Source organism: Pleurodeles waltl, unplaced genomic scaffold (genome assembly GCF_031143425.1).
Source record: "Pleurodeles waltl isolate 20211129_DDA unplaced genomic scaffold, aPleWal1.hap1.20221129 scaffold_72, whole genome shotgun sequence".
NCBI classification, from domain to species: domain Eukaryota; kingdom Metazoa; phylum Chordata; class Amphibia; order Caudata; family Salamandridae; genus Pleurodeles; species Pleurodeles waltl.
Genome location: NW_027150393.1, coordinates 2,172,814 through 2,192,793, shown reverse-complemented (window position 1 = coordinate 2,192,793; position 19,980 = coordinate 2,172,814). Strand labels below are relative to the sequence as shown.

Sequence of the window (19,980 nt, the reverse complement as noted above, 5' to 3'; positions counted from 1 at the left end):
GGCCCTATCGCCACCGGAGCATCACTTTTAGTGACGCCCCGGTGGCACTATGCACTGCGCGGTATTTACAAGATGGCGTTCAGCCACTTTTTGTGGCTTAACACCACCTTGTAAATACGGCCCCTTAGCACGCAGCGCGTTCCCTGGAAGGGGCGTGCAATGGGTGTTGTTGGGAGTGTGCCACAGCAACACCATAGCATTTTGATGCTGCTCCAGATTTAGGAGTTGGCGTAAATCTGCGTCAGCGCCAAAATCCAACGCCATCCCAGGGGTGTCGTTAGAGTGGCGCACTGAGGAGAAATGTTTTCATTTCTCCTTGTTTTTGCTCTTGCTATGTGTGATGCATTCTGCAGCACACATAGAAGTAAGAGCAAATCACCATTGAAGATTTTTTTTTTGGGCAGGAAGGTGTCCCTTCCTGCACAAAAACAATTTCCCCCTCAACGCAGTCATCCTTGTACCATGGTGCAAGAACGGCTGCGTTGGCGCTCAGCAGCTAATTTAGAGCTGGCGCAGGGGGAAGCACAGGGGTGCGCTGTATTCTACTAAATACGGCGCTTTCCTGCATTTTGAAAATGACGGCACGTGGGGCTTGCAAATTTGGCACAGCGTCGCGCTTAGTCATTTTCTTGTAAATCTGGGCCAAAATGTCTAAAGGATAGAGGCTTTTTGTGTCATGTTCGATGAAGACCATGCAAATGACTCTAGTCGTACTGCAAAAGAGAGCACCATGTGCAGTTTCTTGCTTTGGGATGTAGTCTCCCACTCTCTGTCACCAATCCTCCGAGCAGGGTCGGAGCCGTTGCATTTCTGTGCCCAGGCTCGTTGGTCTAGGGGTATGATTCTCGCTTAGGGTGCGAGAGGTCCCGGGTTCAAATCCCGGACGAGCCCATTTTAGCGGAAAACAATCAAATCCTGCTCAAAATACACAACCCCTCAACATTTCTCATTTTACTCGAAGCATTGTTGCGCAAAACATATTTTTTGCCTCAGGCGAAAAATGGATTACAATGCCTTGGCTTCCTTCCTGCTTGCTCTCAGTGCGCCCTGTGTGATGATTTCACAGGCTCTCCTTCCTGGCATTTAGGCATCAGATATTTGTCTGTCTCTGCCCGCAGCTATGGGATTTTTCAGGACGTCTGAGTGTATGCATGCTGGCCGACACCGCTGCAATTTTCACACTTACCCCTCGCATTCCGAGCAACTGCTGATAAAGTATAGAGGAAATCGTGCAAACATATGAGGGGAACTGTGCTCCTTCAGTCAAATCAGCAAGCTTGTTTCTGTAGTGTAGTGGTTATCACGTTTGCCTCACACGCGAAAAGTCCCCGGTTTGAGACCGGGCAGAAACACTTGGCAGCAGCAGCTTTTTTGTTTGCTCCCTAAAACCTCAGTCTCTCTCAATGCACACTTAGACAGAAATGACCTTTAAAAACTTGTGACCTGTGTAAAACGTGCTTTACTATTGCAGGACGCTAAAAAGTTATCTGCATCCCTCGGTGGTCGTGCATGTGCATTGTTTCTTGTTCTGTTTTTTTTTTTTTTTCTTGGCCATGTTATATTGTGGGGCCTTTAAAGCTGTGACTTTGATAGGAACATTGCAAGCGGCAAAATCAACAAGTGCAGACTGAAGAGTCCGACCTGCACACTGTTTTGGCTGTCAGGATGGCCGAGTGGTCTAAGGCGCCAGACTCAAGAGAGCTTGATCTTCAGTGAAGCTGAGCCTTCTGGTCTCTTCATGGAGGCGTGGGTTCAAATCCCACTTCTGACAGGTGTATTTTCTTCCCTTAAATCTTGCTCTGCTTGCAGAGCCAGCTCCTCACACCACTATCTTTGGAAGCTGCTGTGGCATGTGAGGAGAAATCCACCAACCCATCGGCTGGGCCCTCAATCAAAATTCTGTGTATTACTGGAAGGGGCGTCTCAGGCACACCTTCTGTTAGAGCTGCACTTTATGACAGTAACTACCATGCTGGTTTCTACTTAAGCAGTTGATTCTATCGTTTGAAGTGAGGCTCTCCTGCCACCTTTTGGGCAAAGAAGACTCTGCCCCTGCAACAACACAGGCAGACAAGCTCAAACTAGGTTTCTTGGTTAGGTGGGCGGAGCATATTGGCAATGGTGCCTCCTCGTGACTTGCAATTTACATGAAGAAGACAGAGAGGCAGCTGGGAGTAGGCAGTACCCATGAACCCCTGAACACTGTCTTGCGACTAGCACACAATTCTGAAATGAGGCGGGGGAAAGGAGGTGATTTCCCCATCAAGGGCCATTCCGGGAAATCAGCCACCCTGCGTCTCCCAGGTGAGTGTTTCAGGCCTATGAGCCACTAATATAAATCTCGCCTGATCGAGCCTGATCGAGCGCTGACCGAGCAAGTGTGCTTGAATCCAAGAGGCATGCTCCTCTGGCTCAAGAGCTAGCAGGCCCTTCAGTGCTTCTGGTTGGGAAATCTAAGGTGCAAGGGTCCATGACTAGCAGCGGGTTACAACTACCAGAAAGGGTCTGCTTTTCACATCAGTCCCCTAGTTCAGCTCACTGGCACAGGGCATTTTGACTACCTCTTGCCTTGCTAGAGACAAACAAAAAATCCTTGACAGAAAACATCAATTGCTATGGCACGCTTAGAGAGAGAGAGCCTCCAAATGGCCCTGCTTTTCTGAAAGACGCTTCAGAAGATGTTTCAAATGACTATGCAGCGGCAGTCTAGTTGGTATAGGGGTATGATTCTCGCTTCGGGTGTGAGAGGACCTCGGTTCAAATCCCAGACAAACCCCTACCTTTAGAGGTTCAGTCTGTGTTTTAAACAGGAGTATTTCTGCTTTTCACTCTTGTAAGATGTCATGTTGCAATGCAATACATGCTTTATACTGGCGTCGAGACGGTTCAGCATCATGAAGGTATGCGAGATTTCTTTGCAACTGCTTTTCTGTGCTGGAGCAGCAGTGCTCGTAGGAACATTAAATGCACAGTGCTTCTCCATGGTAATTTCGGGTCCAGTTCTGAAATCACCTCTTGGAATGAAAGTGATCCCAGTTCCTTTCTTCCAAGGGAAGAGATTGTGTTCCGGAAGGCTCAGCTTTGAGCGTCATGAACATTGGCCCTCATCCTTGCATCCCAGTCCAATGCATAGCCACATAAAGCAAGCAGGTGTGTCTGTTTCCATAGTGTGGTGGTTCCAGTACAATGCATAGCCACATGAAGCAAGCCGGCAAGTGTGTCTGCTTGTGTAGTGTAGTGGTTATCATGCGCACCTCACATGCGAAAGGTCCCTGGTTCGAGTCGCTGGGCTTTTTCACAGTATTTGCATTTCCTGCCTCACCTGACAGGCAAGCTGAGATAAAAGAGACTGTGTCTATCCCTCACCATCGTGAGGTACTACGCTCCTGGGGCATCTGTCACAGCTCACCAAGAGGAGTTGCGCCAGCTTACGGCAGTCAGTTGCTCACTGTTTGACCTTTGCAATGAAGCCTGAGCCTACAGCATTCAAGCCAGCCAAGGAAGGAAGGTACGAGAGCGAAAATAGCTTTCCTGCCCTCACCAAGAACACACACCTTGAGCAAATAAAGTGCCAGACTTACAAGGCCCTATCGCCACCGGAGCATCACTTTTAGTGACGCCCCGGTGGCACTATGCACTGCGCGGTATTTACAAGATGGCGTTCAGCCACTTTTTGTGGCTTAACACCACCTTGTAAATACGGCCCCTTAGCACGCAGCGCGTTCCCTGGAAGGGGCGTGCAATGGGTGTTGTTGGGAGTGTGCCACAGCAACACCATAGCATTTTGATGCTGCTCCAGATTTAGGAGTTGGCGTAAATCTGCGTCAGCGCCAAAATCCAACGCCATCCCAGGGGTGTCGTTAGAGTGGCGCACTGAGGAGAAATGTTTTCATTTCTCCTTGTTTTTGCTCTTGCTATGTGTGATGCATTCTGCAGCACACATAGAAGTAAGAGCAAATCACCATTGAAGATTTTTTTTTTGGGCAGGAAGGTGTCCCTTCCTGCACAAAAACAATTTCCCCCTCAACGCAGTCATCCTTGTACCATGGTGCAAGAACGGCTGCGTTGGCGCTCAGCAGCTAATTTAGAGCTGGCGCAGGGGGAAGCACAGGGGTGCGCTGTATTCTACTAAATACGGCGCTTTCCTGCATTTTGAAAATGACGGCACGTGGGGCTTGCAAATTTGGCACAGCGTCGCGCTTAGTCATTTTCTTGTAAATCTGGGCCAAAATGTCTAAAGGATAGAGGCTTTTTATGTCATGTTCGATGAAGACCATGCAAATGACTCTAGTCGTACTGCAAAAGAGAGCACCATGTGCAGTTTCTTGCTTTGGGATGTAGTCTCCCACTCTCTGTCACCAATCCTCCGAGCAGGGTCGGAGCCGTTGCATTTCTGTGCCCAGGCTCGTTGGTCTAGGGGTATGATTCTCGCTTAGGGTGCGAGAGGTCCCGGGTTCAAATCCCGGACGAGCCCATTTTAGCGGAAAACAATCAAATCCTGCTCAAAATACACAACCCCTCAACATTTCTCATTTTACTCGAAGCATTGTTGCGCAAAACATATTTTTTGCCTCAGGCGAAAAATGGATTACAATGCCTTGGCTTCCTTCCTGCTTGCTCTCAGTGCGCCCTGTGTGATGATTTCACAGGCTCTCCTTCCTGGCATTTAGGCATCAGATATTTGTCTGTCTCTGCCCGCAGCTATGGGATTTTTCAGGACGTCTGAGTGTATGCATGCTGGCCGACACCGCTGCAATTTTCACACTTACCCCTCGCATTCCGAGCAACTGCTGATAAAGTATAGAGGAAATCGTGCAAACATATGAGGGGAACTGTGCTCCTTCAGTCAAATCAGCAAGCTTGTTTCTGTAGTGTAGTGGTTATCACGTTCGCCTCACACGCGAAAAGTCCCCGGTTTGAGACCGGGCAGAAACACTTGGCAGCAGCAGCTTTTGTGTTTGCTCCCTAAAACCTCAGTCTCTCTCAATGCACACTTAGACAGAAATGACCTTTAAAATCTTGTGACCTGTGTAAAACGTGCTTTACTATTGCAGGACGCTAAAAAGTTATCTGCATCCCTCGGTGGTCGTGCATGTGCATTGTTTCTTGTTCTGTTTTTTTTTTTTTTTCTTGGCCATGTTATATTGTGGGGCCTTTAAAGCTGTGACTTTGATAGGAACATTGCAAGCGGCAAAATCAACAAGTGCAGACTGAAGAGTCCGACCTGCACACTGTTTTGGCTGTCAGGATGGCCGAGTGGTCTAAGGCGCCAGACTCAAGAGAGCTTGATCTTCAGTGAAGCTGAGCCTTCTGGTCTCTTCATGGAGGCGTGGGTTCAAATCCCACTTCTGACAGGTGTATTTTCTTCCCTTAAATCTTGCTCTGCTTGCAGAGCCAGCTCCTCACACCACTATCTTTGGAAGCTGCTGTGGCATGTGAGGAGAAATCCACCAACCCATCGGCTGGGCCCTCAATCAAAATTCTGTGTATTACTGGAAGGGGCGTCTCAGGCACACCTTCTGTTAGAGCTGCACTTTATGACAGTAACTACCATGCTGGTTTCTACTTAAGCAGTTGATTCTATCGTTTGAAGTGAGGCTCTCCTGCCACCTTTTGGGCAAAGAAGACTCTGCCCCTGCAACAACACAGGCAGACAAGCTCAAACTAGGTTTCTTGGTTAGGTGGGCGGAGCATATTGGCAATGGTGCCTCCTCGTGACTTGCAATTTACATGAAGAAGACAGAGAGGCAGCTGGGAGTAGGCAGTACCCATGAACCCCTGAACACTGTCTTGCGACTAGCACACAATTCTGAAATGAGGCGGGGGAAAGGAGGTGATTTCCCCATCAAGGGCCATTCCGGGAAATCAGCCACCCTGCGTCTCCCAGGTGAGTGTTTCAGGCCTATGAGCCACTAATATAAATCTCGCCTGATCGAGCGCTGACCGAGCAAGTGTGCTTGAATCCAAGAGGCATGCTCCTCTGGCTCAAGAGCTAGCAGGCCCTTCAGTGCTTCTGGTTGGGAAATCTAAGGTGCAAGGGTCCATGACTAGCAGCGGGTTACAACTACCAGAAAGGGTCTGCTTTTCACATCAGTCCCCTAGTTCAGCTCACTGGCACAGGGCATTTTGACTACCTCTTGCCTTGCTAGAGACAAACAAAAAATCCTTGACAGAAAACATCAATTGCTATGGCACGCTTAGAGAGAGAGAGCCTCCAAATGGCCCTGCTTTTCTGAAAGACGCTTCAGAAGATGTTTCAAATGACTATGCAGCGGCAGTCTAGTTGGTATAGGGGTATGATTCTCGCTTCGGGTGTGAGAGGACCTCGGTTCAAATCCCAGACAAACCCCTACCTTTAGAGGTTCAGTCTGTGTTTTAAACAGGAGTATTTCTGCTTTTCACTCTTGTAAGATGTCATGTTGCAATGCAATACATGCTTTATACTGGCGTCGAGACGGTTCAGCATCATGAAGGTATGCGAGATTTCTTTGCAACTGCTTTTCTGTGCTGGAGCAGCAGTGCTCGTAGGAACATTAAATGCACAGTGCTTCTCCATGGTAATTTCGGGTCCAGTTCTGAAATCACCTCTTGGAATGAAAGTGATCCCAGTTCCTTTCTTCCAAGGGAAGAGATTGTGTTCCTGAAGGCTCAGCTTTGAGCGTCATGAACATTGGCCCTCATCCTTGCATCCCAGTCCAATGCATAGCCACATAAAGCAAGCAGGTGTGTCTGTTTCCATAGTGTGGTGGTTCCAGTACAATGCATAGCCACATGAAGCAAGCCGGCAAGTGTGTCTGCTTGTGTAGTGTAGTGGTTATCATGCGCACCTCACATGCGAAAGGTCCCTGGTTCGAGTCGCTGGGCTTTTTCACAGTATTTGCATTTCCTGCCTCACCTGACAGGCAAGCTGAGATAAAAGAGACTGTGTCTATCCCTCACCATCGTGAGGTACTACGCTCCTGGGGCATCTGTCACAGCTCACCAAGAGGAGTTGCGCCAGCTTACGGCAGTCAGTTGCTCACTGTTTGACCTTTGCAATGAAGCCTGAGCCTACAGCATTCAAGCCAGCCAAGGAAGGAAGGTACGAGAGCGAAAATAGCTTTCCTGCCCTCACCAAGAACACACACCTTGAGCAAATAAAGTGCCAGACTTACAAGGCCCTATCGCCACCGGAGCATCACTTTTAGTGACGCCTCCGGTGGCACTATGCACTGCGCGGTATTTACAAGATGGCGTTCAGCCACTTTTTGTGGCTTAACACCACCTTGTAAATACGGCCCCTTAGCACACAGCGCGTTCCCTGGAAGGGGCGTGCAATGGGTGTTGTTGGGAGTGTGCCACAGCAACACCATAGCATTTTGATGCTGCTCCAGATTTAGGAGTTGGCGTAAATCTGCGTCAGCGCCAAAATCCAACGCCATCCCAGGGGTGTCGTTAGAGTGGCGCACTGAGGAGAAATGTTTTCATTTCTCCTTGTTTTTGCTCTTTCTATGTGTGATGCATTCTGCAGCACACATAGAAGTAAGAGCAAATCACCATTGAAGATTTTTTTTTGGGGCAGGAAGGTTTCCCTTCCTGCACAAAAACAATTTCCCCCTCAACGCAGTCATCCTTGTACCATGGTGCAAGAACGGCTGCGTTGGCGCTCAGCAGCTAATTTAGAGCTGGCGCAGGGGGAAGCACAGGGGTGCGCTGTATTCTACTAAATACGGCGCTTTCCTGCATTTTGAAAATGACGGCACGTGGGGCTTGCAAATTTGGCACAGCGTCGCGCTTAGTCATTTTCTTGTAAATCTGGGCCAAAATGTCTAAAGGATAGAGGCTTTTTATGTCATGTTCGATGAAGACCATGCAAATGACTCTAGTCGTACTGCAAAAGAGAGCACCATGTGCAGTTTCTTGCTTTGGGATGTAGTCTCCCACTCTCTGTCACCAATCCTCCGAGCAGGGTCGGAGCCGTTGCATTTCTGTGCCCAGGCTCGTTGGTCTAGGGGTATGATTCTCGCTTAGGGTGCGAGAGGTCCCGGGTTCAAATCCCGGACGAGCCCATTTTAGCGGAAAACAATCAAATCCTGCTCAAAATACACAACCCCTCAACATTTCTCATTTTACTCGAAGCATTGTTGCGCAAAACATATTTTTTGCCTCAGGCGAAAAATGGATTACAATGCCTTGGCTTCCTTCCTGCTTGCTCTCAGTGCGCCCTGTGTGATGATTTCACAGGCTCTCCTTCCTGGCATTTAGGCATCAGATATTTGTCTGTCTCTGCCCGCAGCTATGGGATTTTTCAGGACGTCTGAGTGTATGCATGCTGGCCGACACCGCTGCAATTTTCACACTTACCCCTCGCATTCCGAGCAACTGCTGATAAAGTATAGAGGAAATCGTGCAAACATATGAGGGGAACTGTGCTCCTTCAGTCAAATCAGCAAGCTTGTTTCTGTAGTGTAGTGGTTATCACGTTCGCCTCACACGCGAAAAGTCCCCGGTTTGAGACCGGGCAGAAACACTTGGCAGCAGCAGCTTTTGTGTTTGCTCCCTAAAACCTCAGTCTCTCTCAATGCACACTTAGACAGAAATGACCTTTAAAAACTTGTGACCTGTGTAAAACGTGCTTTACTATTGCAGGACGCTAAAAAGTTATCTGCATCCCTCGGTGGTCGTGCATGTGCATTGTTTCTTGTTCTGTTTTTTTTTTTTTTTCTTGGCCATGTTATATTGTGGGGCCTTTAAAGCTGTGACTTTGATAGGAACATTGCAAGCGGCAAAATCAACAAGTGCAGACTGAAGAGTCCGACCTGCACACTGTTTTGGCTGTCAGGATGGCCGAGTGGTCTAAGGCGCCAGACTCAAGAGAGCTTGATCTTCAGTGAAGCTGAGCCTTCTGGTCTCTTCATGGAGGCGTGGGTTCAAATCCCACTTCTGACAGGTGTATTTTCTTCCCTTAAATCTTGCTCTGCTTGCAGAGCCAGCTCCTCACACCACTATCTTTGGAAGCTGCTGTGGCATGTGAGGAGAAATCCACCAACCCATCGGCTGGGCCCTCAATCAAAATTCTGTGTATTACTGGAAGGGGCGTCTCAGGCACACCTTCTGTTAGAGCTGCACTTTATGACAGTAACTACCATGCTGGTTTCTACTTAAGCAGTTGATTCTATCGTTTGAAGTGAGGCTCTCCTGCCACCTTTTGGGCAAAGAAGACTCTGCCCCTGCAACAACACAGGCAGACAAGCTCAAACTAGGTTTCTTGGTTAGGTGGGCGGAGCATATTGGCAATGGTGCCTCCTCGTGACTTGCAATTTACATGAAGAAGACAGAGAGGCAGCTGGGAGTAGGCAGTACCCATGAACCCCTGAACACTGTCTTGCGACTAGCACACAATTCTGAAATGAGGCGGGGGAAAGGAGGTGATTTCCCCATCAAGGGCCATTCCGGGAAATCAGCCACCCTGCGTCTCCCAGGTGAGTGTTTCAGGCCTATGAGCCACTAATATAAATCTCGCCTGATCGAGCGCTGACCGAGCAAGTGTGCTTGAATCCAAGAGGCATGCTCCTCTGGCTCAAGAGCTAGCAGGCCCTTCAGTGCTTCTGGTTGGGAAATCTAAGGTGCAAGGGTCCATGACTAGCAGCGGGTTACAACTACCAGAAAGGGTCTGCTTTTCACATCAGTCCCCTAGTTCAGCTCACTGGCACAGGGCATTTTGACTACCTCTTGCCTTGCTAGAGACAAACAAAAAATCCTTGACAGAAAACATCAATTGCTATGGCACGCTTAGAGAGAGAGAGCCTCCAAATGGCCCTGCTTTTCTGAAAGACGCTTCAGAAGATGTTTCAAATGACTATGCAGCGGCAGTCTAGTTGGTATAGGGGTATGATTCTCGCTTCGGGTGTGAGAGGACCTCGGTTCAAATCCCAGACAAACCCCTACCTTTAGAGGTTCAGTCTGTGTTTTAAACAGGAGTATTTCTGCTTTTCACTCTTGTAAGATGTCATGTTGCAATGCAATACATGCTTTATACTGGCGTCGAGACGGTTCAGCATCATGAAGGTATGCGAGATTTCTTTGCAACTGCTTTTCTGTGCTGGAGCAGCAGTGCTCGTAGGAACATTAAATGCACAGTGCTTCTCCATGGTAATTTCGGGTCCAGTTCTGAAATCACCTCTTGGAATGAAAGTGATCCCAGTTCCTTTCTTCCAAGGGAAGAGATTGTGTTCCGGAAGGCTCAGCTTTGAGCGTCATGAACATTGGCCCTCATCCTTGCATCCCAGTCCAATGCATAGCCACATAAAGCAAGCAGGTGTGTCTGTTTCCATAGTGTGGTGGTTCCAGTACAATGCATAGCCACATGAAGCAAGCCGGCAAGTGTGTCTGCTTGTGTAGTGTAGTGGTTATCATGCGCACCTCACATGCGAAAGGTCCCTGGTTCGAGTCGCTGGGCTTTTTCACAGTATTTGCATTTCCTGCCTCACCTGACAGGCAAGCTGAGATAAAAGAGACTGTGTCTATCCCTCACCATCGTGAGGTACTACGCTCCTGGGGCATCTGTCACAGCTCACCAAGAGGAGTTGCGCCAGCTTACGGCAGTCAGTTGCTCACTGTTTGACCTTTGCAATGAAGCCTGAGCCTACAGCATTCAAGCCAGCCAAGGAAGGAAGGTACGAGAGCGAAAATAGCTTTCCTGCCCTCACCAAGAACACACACCTTGAGCAAATAAAGTGCCAGACTTACAAGGCCCTATCGCCACCGGAGCATCACTTTTAGTGACGCCTCCGGTGGCACTATGCACTGCGCGGTATTTACAAGATGGCGTTCAGCCACTTTTTGTGGCTTAACACCACCTTGTAAATACGGCCCCTTAGCACACAGCGCGTTCCCTGGAAGGGGCGTGCAATGGGTGTTGTTGGGAGTGTGCCACAGCAACACCATAGCATTTTGATGCTGCTCCAGATTTAGGAGTTGGCGTAAATCTGCGTCAGCGCCAAAATCCAACGCCATCCCAGGGGTGTCGTTAGAGTGGCGCACTGAGGAGAAATGTTTTCATTTCTCCTTGTTTTTGCTCTTTCTATGTGTGATGCATTCTGCAGCACACATAGAAGTAAGAGCAAATCACCATTGAAGATTTTTTTTTGGGGCAGGAAGGTTTCCCTTCCTGCACAAAAACAATTTCCCCCTCAACGCAGTCATCCTTGTACCATGGTGCAAGAACGGCTGCGTTGGCGCTCAGCAGCTAATTTAGAGCTGGCGCAGGGGGAAGCACAGGGGTGCGCTGTATTCTACTAAATACGGCGCTTTCCTGCATTTTGAAAATGACGGCACGTGGGGCTTGCAAATTTGGCACAGCGTCGCGCTTAGTCATTTTCTTGTAAATCTGGGCCAAAATGTCTAAAGGATAGAGGCTTTTTATGTCATGTTCGATGAAGACCATGCAAATGACTCTAGTCGTACTGCAAAAGAGAGCACCATGTGCAGTTTCTTGCTTTGGGATGTAGTCTCCCACTCTCTGTCACCAATCCTCCGAGCAGGGTCGGAGCCGTTGCATTTCTGTGCCCAGGCTCGTTGGTCTAGGGGTATGATTCTCGCTTAGGGTGCGAGAGGTCCCGGGTTCAAATCCCGGACGAGCCCATTTTAGCGGAAAACAATCAAATCCTGCTCAAAATACACAACCCCTCAACATTTCTCATTTTACTCGAAGCATTGTTGCGCAAAACATATTTTTTGCCTCAGGCGAAAAATGGATTACAATGCCTTGGCTTCCTTCCTGCTTGCTCTCAGTGCGCCCTGTGTGATGATTTCACAGGCTCTCCTTCCTGGCATTTAGGCATCAGATATTTGTCTGTCTCTGCCCGCAGCTATGGGATTTTTCAGGACGTCTGAGTGTATGCATGCTGGCCGACACCGCTGCAATTTTCACACTTACCCCTCGCATTCCGAGCAACTGCTGATAAAGTATAGAGGAAATCGTGCAAACATATGAGGGGAACTGTGCTCCTTCAGTCAAATCAGCAAGCTTGTTTCTGTAGTGTAGTGGTTATCACGTTCGCCTCACACGCGAAAAGTCCCCGGTTTGAGACCGGGCAGAAACACTTGGCAGCAGCAGCTTTTGTGTTTGCTCCCTAAAACCTCAGTCTCTCTCAATGCACACTTAGACAGAAATGACCTTTAAAAACTTGTGACCTGTGTAAAACGTGCTTTACTATTGCAGGACGCTAAAAAGTTATCTGCATCCCTCGGTGGTCGTGCATGTGCATTGTTTCTTGTTCTGTTTTTTTTTTTTTTTCTTGGCCATGTTATATTGTGGGGCCTTTAAAGCTGTGACTTTGATAGGAACATTGCAAGCGGCAAAATCAACAAGTGCAGACTGAAGAGTCCGACCTGCACACTGTTTTGGCTGTCAGGATGGCCGAGTGGTCTAAGGCGCCAGACTCAAGAGAGCTTGATCTTCAGTGAAGCTGAGCCTTCTGGTCTCTTCATGGAGGCGTGGGTTCAAATCCCACTTCTGACAGGTGTATTTTCTTCCCTTAAATCTTGCTCTGCTTGCAGAGCCAGCTCCTCACACCACTATCTTTGGAAGCTGCTGTGGCATGTGAGGAGAAATCCACCAACCCATCGGCTGGGCCCTCAATCAAAATTCTGTGTATTACTGGAAGGGGCGTCTCAGGCACACCTTCTGTTAGAGCTGCACTTTATGACAGTAACTACCATGCTGGTTTCTACTTAAGCAGTTGATTCTATCGTTTGAAGTGAGGCTCTCCTGCCACCTTTTGGGCAAAGAAGACTCTGCCCCTGCAACAACACAGGCAGACAAGCTCAAACTAGGTTTCTTGGTTAGGTGGGCGGAGCATATTGGCAATGGTGCCTCCTCGTGACTTGCAATTTACATGAAGAAGACAGAGAGGCAGCTGGGAGTAGGCAGTACCCATGAACCCCTGAACACTGTCTTGCGACTAGCACACAATTCTGAAATGAGGCGGGGGAAAGGAGGTGATTTCCCCATCAAGGGCCATTCCGGGAAATCAGCCACCCTGCGTCTCCCAGGTGAGTGTTTCAGGCCTATGAGCCACTAATATAAATCTCGCCTGATCGAGCCTGATCGAGCGCTGACCGAGCAAGTGTGCTTGAATCCAAGAGGCATGCTCCTCTGGCTCAAGAGCTAGCAGGCCCTTCAGTGCTTCTGGTTGGGAAATCTAAGGTGCAAGGGTCCATGACTAGCAGCGGGTTACAACTACCAGAAAGGGTCTGCTTTTCACATCAGTCCCCTAGTTCAGCTCACTGGCACAGGGCATTTTGACTACCTCTTGCCTTGCTAGAGACAAACAAAAAATCCTTGACAGAAAACATCAATTGCTATGGCACGCTTAGAGAGAGAGAGCCTCCAAATGGCCCTGCTTTTCTGAAAGACGCTTCAGAAGATGTTTCAAATGACTATGCAGCGGCAGTCTAGTTGGTATAGGGGTATGATTCTCGCTTCGGGTGTGAGAGGACCTCGGTTCAAATCCCAGACAAACCCCTACCTTTAGAGGTTCAGTCTGTGTTTTAAACAGGAGTATTTCTGCTTTTCACTCTTGTAAGATGTCATGTTGCAATGCAATACATGCTTTATACTGGCGTCGAGACGGTTCAGCATCATGAAGGTATGCGAGATTTCTTTGCAACTGCTTTTCTGTGCTGGAGCAGCAGTGCTCGTAGGAACATTAAATGCACAGTGCTTCTCCATGGTAATTTCGGGTCCAGTTCTGAAATCACCTCTTGGAATGAAAGTGATCCCAGTTCCTTTCTTCCAAGGGAAGAGATTGTGTTCCGGAAGGCTCAGCTTTGAGCGTCATGAACATTGGCCCTCATCCTTGCATCCCAGTCCAATGCATAGCCACATAAAGCAAGCAGGTGTGTCTGTTTCCATAGTGTGGTGGTTCCAGTACAATGCATAGCCACATGAAGCAAGCCGGCAAGTGTGTCTGCTTGTGTAGTGTAGTGGTTATCATGCGCACCTCACATGCGAAAGGTCCCTGGTTCGAGTCGCTGGGCTTTTTCACAGTATTTGCATTTCCTGCCTCACCTGACAGGCAAGCTGAGATAAAAGAGACTGTGTCTATCCCTCACCATCGTGAGGTACTACGCTCCTGGGGCATCTGTCACAGCTCACCAAGAGGAGTTGCGCCAGTTTACGGCAGTCAGTTGCTCACTGTTTGACCTTTGCAATGAAGCCTGAGCCTACAGCATTCAAGCCAGCCAAGGAAGGAAGGTACGAGAGCGAAAATAGCTTTCCTGCCCTCACCAAGAACACACACCTTGAGCAAATAAAGTGCCAGACTTACAAGGCCCTATCGCCACCGGAGCATCACTTTTAGTGACGCCCCGGTGGCACTATGCACTGCGCGGTATTTACAAGATGGCGTTCAGCCACTTTTTGTGGCTTAACACCACCTTGTAAATACGGCCCCTTAGCACGCAGCGCGTTCCCTGGAAGGGGCGTGCAATGGGTGTTGTTGGGAGTGTGCCACAGCAACACCATAGCATTTTGATGCTGCTCCAGATTTAGGAGTTGGCGTAAATCTGCGTCAGCGCCAAAATCCAACGCCATCCCAGGGGTGTCGTTAGAGTGGCGCACTGAGGAGAAATGTTTTCATTTCTCCTTGTTTTTGCTCTTGCTATGTGTGATGCATTCTGCAGCACACATAGAAGTAAGAGCAAATCACCATTGAAGATTTTTTTTTTGGGCAGGAAGGTGTCCCTTCCTGCACAAAAACAATTTCCCCCTCAACGCAGTCATCCTTGTACCATGGTGCAAGAACGGCTGCGTTGGCGCTCAGCAGCTAATTTAGAGCTGGCGCAGGGGGAAGCACAGGGGTGCGCTGTATTCTACTAAATACGGCGCTTTCCTGCATTTTGAAAATGACGGCACGTGGGGCTTGCAAATTTGGCACAGCGTCGCGCTTAGTCATTTTCTTGTAAATCTGGGCCAAAATGTCTAAAGGATAGAGGCTTTTTGTGTCATGTTCGATGAAGACCATGCAAATGACTCTAGTCGTACTGCAAAAGAGAGCACCATGTGCAGTTTCTTGCTTTGGGATGTAGTCTCCCACTCTCTGTCACCAATCCTCCGAGCAGGGTCGGAGCCGTTGCATTTCTGTGCCCAGGCTCGTTGGTCTAGGGGTATGATTCTCGCTTAGGGTGCGAGAGGTCCCGGGTTCAAATCCCGGACGAGCCCATTTTAGCGGAAAACAATCAAATCCTGCTCAAAATACACAACCCCTCAACATTTCTCATTTTACTCGAAGCATTGTTGCGCAAAACATATTTTTTGCCTCAGGCGAAAAATGGATTACAATGCCTTGGCTTCCTTCCTGCTTGCTCTCAGTGCGCCCTGTGTGATGATTTCACAGGCTCTCCTTCCTGGCATTTAGGCATCAGATATTTGTCTGTCTCTGCCCGCAGCTATGGGATTTTTCAGGACGTCTGAGTGTATGCATGCTGGCCGACACCGCTGCAATTTTCACACTTACCCCTCGCATTCCGAGCAACTGCTGATAAAGTATAGAGGAAATCGTGCAAACATATGAGGGGAACTGTGCTCCTTCAGTCAAATCAGCAAGCTTGTTTCTGTAGTGTAGTGGTTATCACGTTTGCCTCACACGTGAAAAGTCCCCGGTTTGAGACCGGGCAGAAACACTTGGCAGCAGCAGCTTTTTTGTTTGCTCCCTAAAACCTCAGTCTCTCTCAATGCACACTTAGACAGAAATGACCTTTAAAAACTTGTGACCTGTGTAAAACGTGCTTTACTATTGCAGGACGCTAAAAAGTTATCTGCATCCCTCGGTGGTCGTGCATGTGCATTGTTTCTTGTTCTGTTTTTTTTTTTTTTTCTTGGCCATGTTATATTGTGGGGCCTTTAAAGCTGTGACTTTGATAGGAACATTGCAAGCGGCAAAATCAACAAGTGCAGACTGAAGAGTCCGACCTGCACACTGTTTTGGCTGTCAGGATGGCCGAGTGGTCTAAGGCGCCAGACTCAAGAGAGCTTGATCTTCAGTGAAGCTGAGCCTTCTGGTCTCTTCATGGAGGCGTGGGTTCAAATCCCACTTCTGACAGGTGTATTTTCTTCCCTTAAATCTTGCTCTGCTTGCAGAGCCAGCTCCTCACACCACTATCTTTGGAAGCTGCTGTGGCATGTGAGGAGAAATCCACCAACCCATCGGCTGGGCCCTCAATCAAAATTCTGTGTATTACTGGAAGGGGCGTCTCAGGCACACCTTCTGTTAGAGCTGCACTTTATGACAGTAACTACCATGCTGGTTTCTACTTAAGCAGTTGATTCTATCGTTTGAAGTGAGGCTCTCCTGCCACCTTTTGGGCAAAGAAGACTCTGCCCCTGCAACAACACAGGCAGACAAGCTCAAACTAGGTTTCTTGGTTAGGTGGGCGGAGCATATTGGCAATGGTGCCTCCTCGTGACTTGCAATTTACATGAAGAAGACAGAGAGGCAGCTGGGAGTAGGCAGTACCCATGAACCCCTGAACACTGTCTTGCGACTAGCACACAATTCTGAAATGAGGCGGGGGAAAGGAGGTGATTTCCCCATCAAGGGCCATTCCGGGAAATCAGCCACCCTGCGTCTCCCAGGTGAGTGTTTCAGGCCTATGAGCCACTAATATAAATCTCGCCTGATCGAGCCTGATCGAGCGCTGACCGAGCAAGTGTGCTTGAATCCAAGAGGCATGCTCCTCTGGCTCAAGAGCTAGCAGGCCCTTCAGTGCTTCTGGTTGGGAAATCTAAGGTGCAAGGGTCCATGACTAGCAGCGGGTTACAACTACCAGAAAGGGTCTGCTTTTCACATCAGTCCCCTAGTTCAGCTCACTGGCACAGGGCATTTTGACTACCTCTTGCCTTGCTAGAGACAAACAAAAAATCCTTGACAGAAAACATCAATTGCTATGGCACGCTTAGAGAGAGAGAGCCTCCAAATGGCCCTGCTTTTCTGAAAGACGCTTCAGAAGATGTTTCAAATGACTATGCAGCGGCAGTCTAGTTGGTATAGGGGTATGATTCTCGCTTCGGGTGTGAGAGGACCTCGGTTCAAATCCCAGACAAACCCCTACCTTTAGAGGTTCAGTCTGTGTTTTAAACAGGAGTATTTCTGCTTTTCACTCTTGTAAGATGTCATGTTGTAATGCAATACATGCTTTATACTGGCGTCGAGACGGTTCAGCATCATGAAGGTATGCGAGATTTCTTTGCAACTGCTTTTCTGTGCTGGAGCAGCAGTGCTCGTAGGAACATTAAATGCACAGTGCTTCTCCATGGTAATTTCGGGTCCAGTTCTGAAATCACCTCTTGGAATGAAAGTGATCCCAGTTCCTTTCTTCCAAGGGAAGAGATTGTGTTCCGGAAGGCTCAGCTTTGAGTGTCATGAACATTGGCCCTCATCCTTGCATCCCAGTCCAATGCATAGCCACATAAAGCAAGCAGGTGTGTCTGTTTCCATAGTGTGGTGGTTCCAGTACAATGCATAGCCACATGAAGCAAGCCGGCAAGTGTGTCTGCTTGTGTAGTGTAGTGGTTATCATGCGCACCTCACATGCGAAAGGTCCCTGGTTCGAGTCGCTGGGCTTTTTCACAGTATTTGCATTTCCTGCCTCACCTGACAGGCAAGCTGAGATAAAAGAGACTGTGTCTATCCCTCACCATCGTGAGGTACTACGCTCCTGGGGCATCTGTCACAGCTCACCAAGAGGAGTTGCGCCAGTTTACGGCAGTCAGTTGCTCACTGTTTGACCTTTGCAATGAAGCCTGAGCCTACAGCATTCAAGCCAGCCAAGGAAGGAAGGTACGAGAGCGAAAATAGCTTTCCTGCCCTCACCAAGAACACACACCTTGAGCAAATAAAGTGCCAGACTTACAAGGCCCTATCGCCACCGGAGCATCACTTTTAGTGACGCCCCGGTGGCACTATGCACTGCGCGGTATTTACAAGATGGCGTTCAGCCACTTTTTGTGGCTTAACACCACCTTGTAAATACGGCCCCTTAGCACGCAGCGCGTTCCCTGGAAGGGGCGTGCAATGGGTGTTGTTGGGAGTGTGCCACAGCAACACCATAGCATTTTGATGCTGCTCCAGATTTAGGAGTTGGCGTAAATCTGCGTCAGCGCCAAAATCCAACGCCATCCCAGGGGTGTCGTTAGAGTGGCGCACTGAGGAGAAATGTTTTCATTTCTCCTTGTTTTTGCTCTTGCTATGTGTGATGCATTCTGCAGCACACATAGAAGTAAGAGCAAATCACCATTGAAGATTTTTTTTTTGGGCAGGAAGGTGTCCCTTCCTGCACAAAAACAATTTCCCCCTCAACGCAGTCATCCTTGTACCATGGTGCAAGAACGGCTGCGTTGGCGCTCAGCAGCTAATTTAGAGCTGGCGCAGGGGGAAGCACAGGGGTGCGCTGTATTCTACTAAATACGGCGCTTTCCTGCATTTTGAAAATGACGGCACGTGGGGCTTGCAAATTTGGCACAGCGTCGCGCTTAGTCATTTTCTTGTAAATCTGGGCCAAAATGTCTAAAGGATAGAGGCTTTTTATGTCATGTTCGATGAAGACCATGCAAATGACTCTAGTCGTACTGCAAAAGAGAGCACCATGTGCAGTTTCTTGCTTTGGGATGTAGTCTCCCACTCTCTGTCACCAATCCTCCGAGCAGGGTCGGAGCCGTTGCATTTCTGTGCCCAGGCTCGTTGGTCTAGGGGTATGATTCTCGCTTAGGGTGCGAGAGGTCCCGGGTTCAAATCCCGGACGAGCCCATTTTAGCGGAAAACAATCAAATCCTGCTCAAAATACACAACCCCTCAACATTTCTCATTTTACTCGAAGCATTGTTGCGCAAAACATATTTTTTGCCTCAGGCGAAAAATGGATTACAATGCCTTGGCTTCCTTCCTGCTTGCTCTCAGTGCGCCCTGTGTGATGATTTCACAGGCTCTCCTTCCTGGCATTTAGGCATCAGATATTTGTCTGTCTCTGCCCGCAGCTATGGGATTTTTCAGGACGTCTGAGTGTATGCATGCTGGCCGACACCGCTGCAATTTTCACACTTACCCCTCGCATTCCGAGCAACTGCTGATAAAGTATAGAGGAAATCGTGCAAACATATGAGGGGAACTGTGCTCCTTCAGTCAAATCAGCAAGCTTGTTTCTGTAGTGTAGTGGTTATCATGTTCGCCTCACACGCGAAAAGTCCCCGGTTTGAGACCGGGCAGAAACACTTGGCAGCAGCAGCTTTTGTGTTTGCTCCCTAAAACCTCAGTCTCTCTCAATGCACACTTAGACAGAAATGACCTTTAAAAACTTGTGACCTGTGTAAAACGTGCTTTACTATTGCAGGACGCTAAAAAGTTATCTGCATCCCTCGGTGGTCGTGCATGTGCATTGTTTCTTGTTCTGTTTTTTTTTTTTTTTTCTTGGCCATGTTATATTGTGGGGCCTTTAAAGCTGTGACTTTGATAGGAACATTGCAAGCGGCAAAATCAACAAGTGCAGACTGAAGAGTCCGACCTGCACACTGTTTTGGCTGTCAGGATGGCCGAGTGGTCTAATGCGCCAGACTCAAGAGAGCTTGATCTTCAGTGAAGCTGAGCCTTCTGGTCTCTTCATGGAGGCGTGGGTTCAAATCCCACTTCTGACAGGTGTATTTTCTTCCCTTAAATCTTGCTCTGCTTGCAGAGCCAGCTCCTCACACCACTATCTTTGGAAGCTGCTGTGGCATGTGAGGAGAAATCCACCAACCCATCGGCTGGGCCCTCAATCAAAATTCTGTGTATTACTGGAAGGGGCGTCTCAGGCACACCTTCTGTTAGAGCTGCACTTTATGACAGTAACTACCATGCTGGTTTCTACTTAAGCAGTTGATTCTATCGTTTGAAGTGAGGCTCTCCTGCCACCTTTTGGGCAAAGAAGACTCTGCCCCTGCAACAACACAGGCAGACAAGCTCAAAC

The 19,980-nt window shown here is 48.6% G+C and overlaps 11 non-coding genes across 11 annotated transcripts; all 11 read left to right on the top strand.

The window, feature by feature from the left end:
• Positions 1-819: 819 nt before the first annotated feature.
• On the top strand, positions 820-891 carry TRNAP-AGG (transfer RNA proline (anticodon AGG)). The gene has a single exon. It is a non-coding gene; the product is annotated as a tRNA-Pro (tRNA).
• A 768-nt stretch (positions 892-1,659) lies between these two features.
• TRNAL-CAA (transfer RNA leucine (anticodon CAA)) lies at positions 1,660-1,771 on the top strand. Its single transcript has 2 exons — positions 1,660-1,697; positions 1,726-1,771. It is a non-coding gene; the product is annotated as a tRNA-Leu (tRNA).
• A 2,631-nt stretch (positions 1,772-4,402) lies between these two features.
• TRNAP-AGG (transfer RNA proline (anticodon AGG)) lies at positions 4,403-4,474 on the top strand. Its single transcript has one exon. It is a non-coding gene; the product is annotated as a tRNA-Pro (tRNA).
• A 768-nt stretch (positions 4,475-5,242) lies between these two features.
• On the top strand, positions 5,243-5,354 carry TRNAL-CAA (transfer RNA leucine (anticodon CAA)). The gene is made up of 2 exons: positions 5,243-5,280; positions 5,309-5,354. It is a non-coding gene; the product is annotated as a tRNA-Leu (tRNA).
• A 2,622-nt stretch (positions 5,355-7,976) lies between these two features.
• TRNAP-AGG (transfer RNA proline (anticodon AGG)) lies at positions 7,977-8,048 on the top strand. Its single transcript has one exon. It is a non-coding gene; the product is annotated as a tRNA-Pro (tRNA).
• A 768-nt stretch (positions 8,049-8,816) lies between these two features.
• TRNAL-CAA (transfer RNA leucine (anticodon CAA)) lies at positions 8,817-8,928 on the top strand. Its single transcript has 2 exons — positions 8,817-8,854; positions 8,883-8,928. It is a non-coding gene; the product is annotated as a tRNA-Leu (tRNA).
• Positions 8,929-11,550: 2,622 nt separating this feature from the next.
• TRNAP-AGG (transfer RNA proline (anticodon AGG)) lies at positions 11,551-11,622 on the top strand. The gene has a single exon. It is a non-coding gene; the product is annotated as a tRNA-Pro (tRNA).
• A 768-nt stretch (positions 11,623-12,390) lies between these two features.
• TRNAL-CAA (transfer RNA leucine (anticodon CAA)) lies at positions 12,391-12,502 on the top strand. The gene is made up of 2 exons: positions 12,391-12,428; positions 12,457-12,502. It is a non-coding gene; the product is annotated as a tRNA-Leu (tRNA).
• A 2,631-nt stretch (positions 12,503-15,133) lies between these two features.
• Positions 15,134-15,205, top strand: TRNAP-AGG (transfer RNA proline (anticodon AGG)). Its single transcript has one exon. It is a non-coding gene; the product is annotated as a tRNA-Pro (tRNA).
• A 768-nt stretch (positions 15,206-15,973) lies between these two features.
• On the top strand, positions 15,974-16,085 carry TRNAL-CAA (transfer RNA leucine (anticodon CAA)). The gene is made up of 2 exons: positions 15,974-16,011; positions 16,040-16,085. It is a non-coding gene; the product is annotated as a tRNA-Leu (tRNA).
• Positions 16,086-18,716: 2,631 nt separating this feature from the next.
• Positions 18,717-18,788, top strand: TRNAP-AGG (transfer RNA proline (anticodon AGG)). Its single transcript has one exon. It is a non-coding gene; the product is annotated as a tRNA-Pro (tRNA).
• The last annotated feature ends 1,192 nt before the right edge of the window (positions 18,789-19,980 follow it).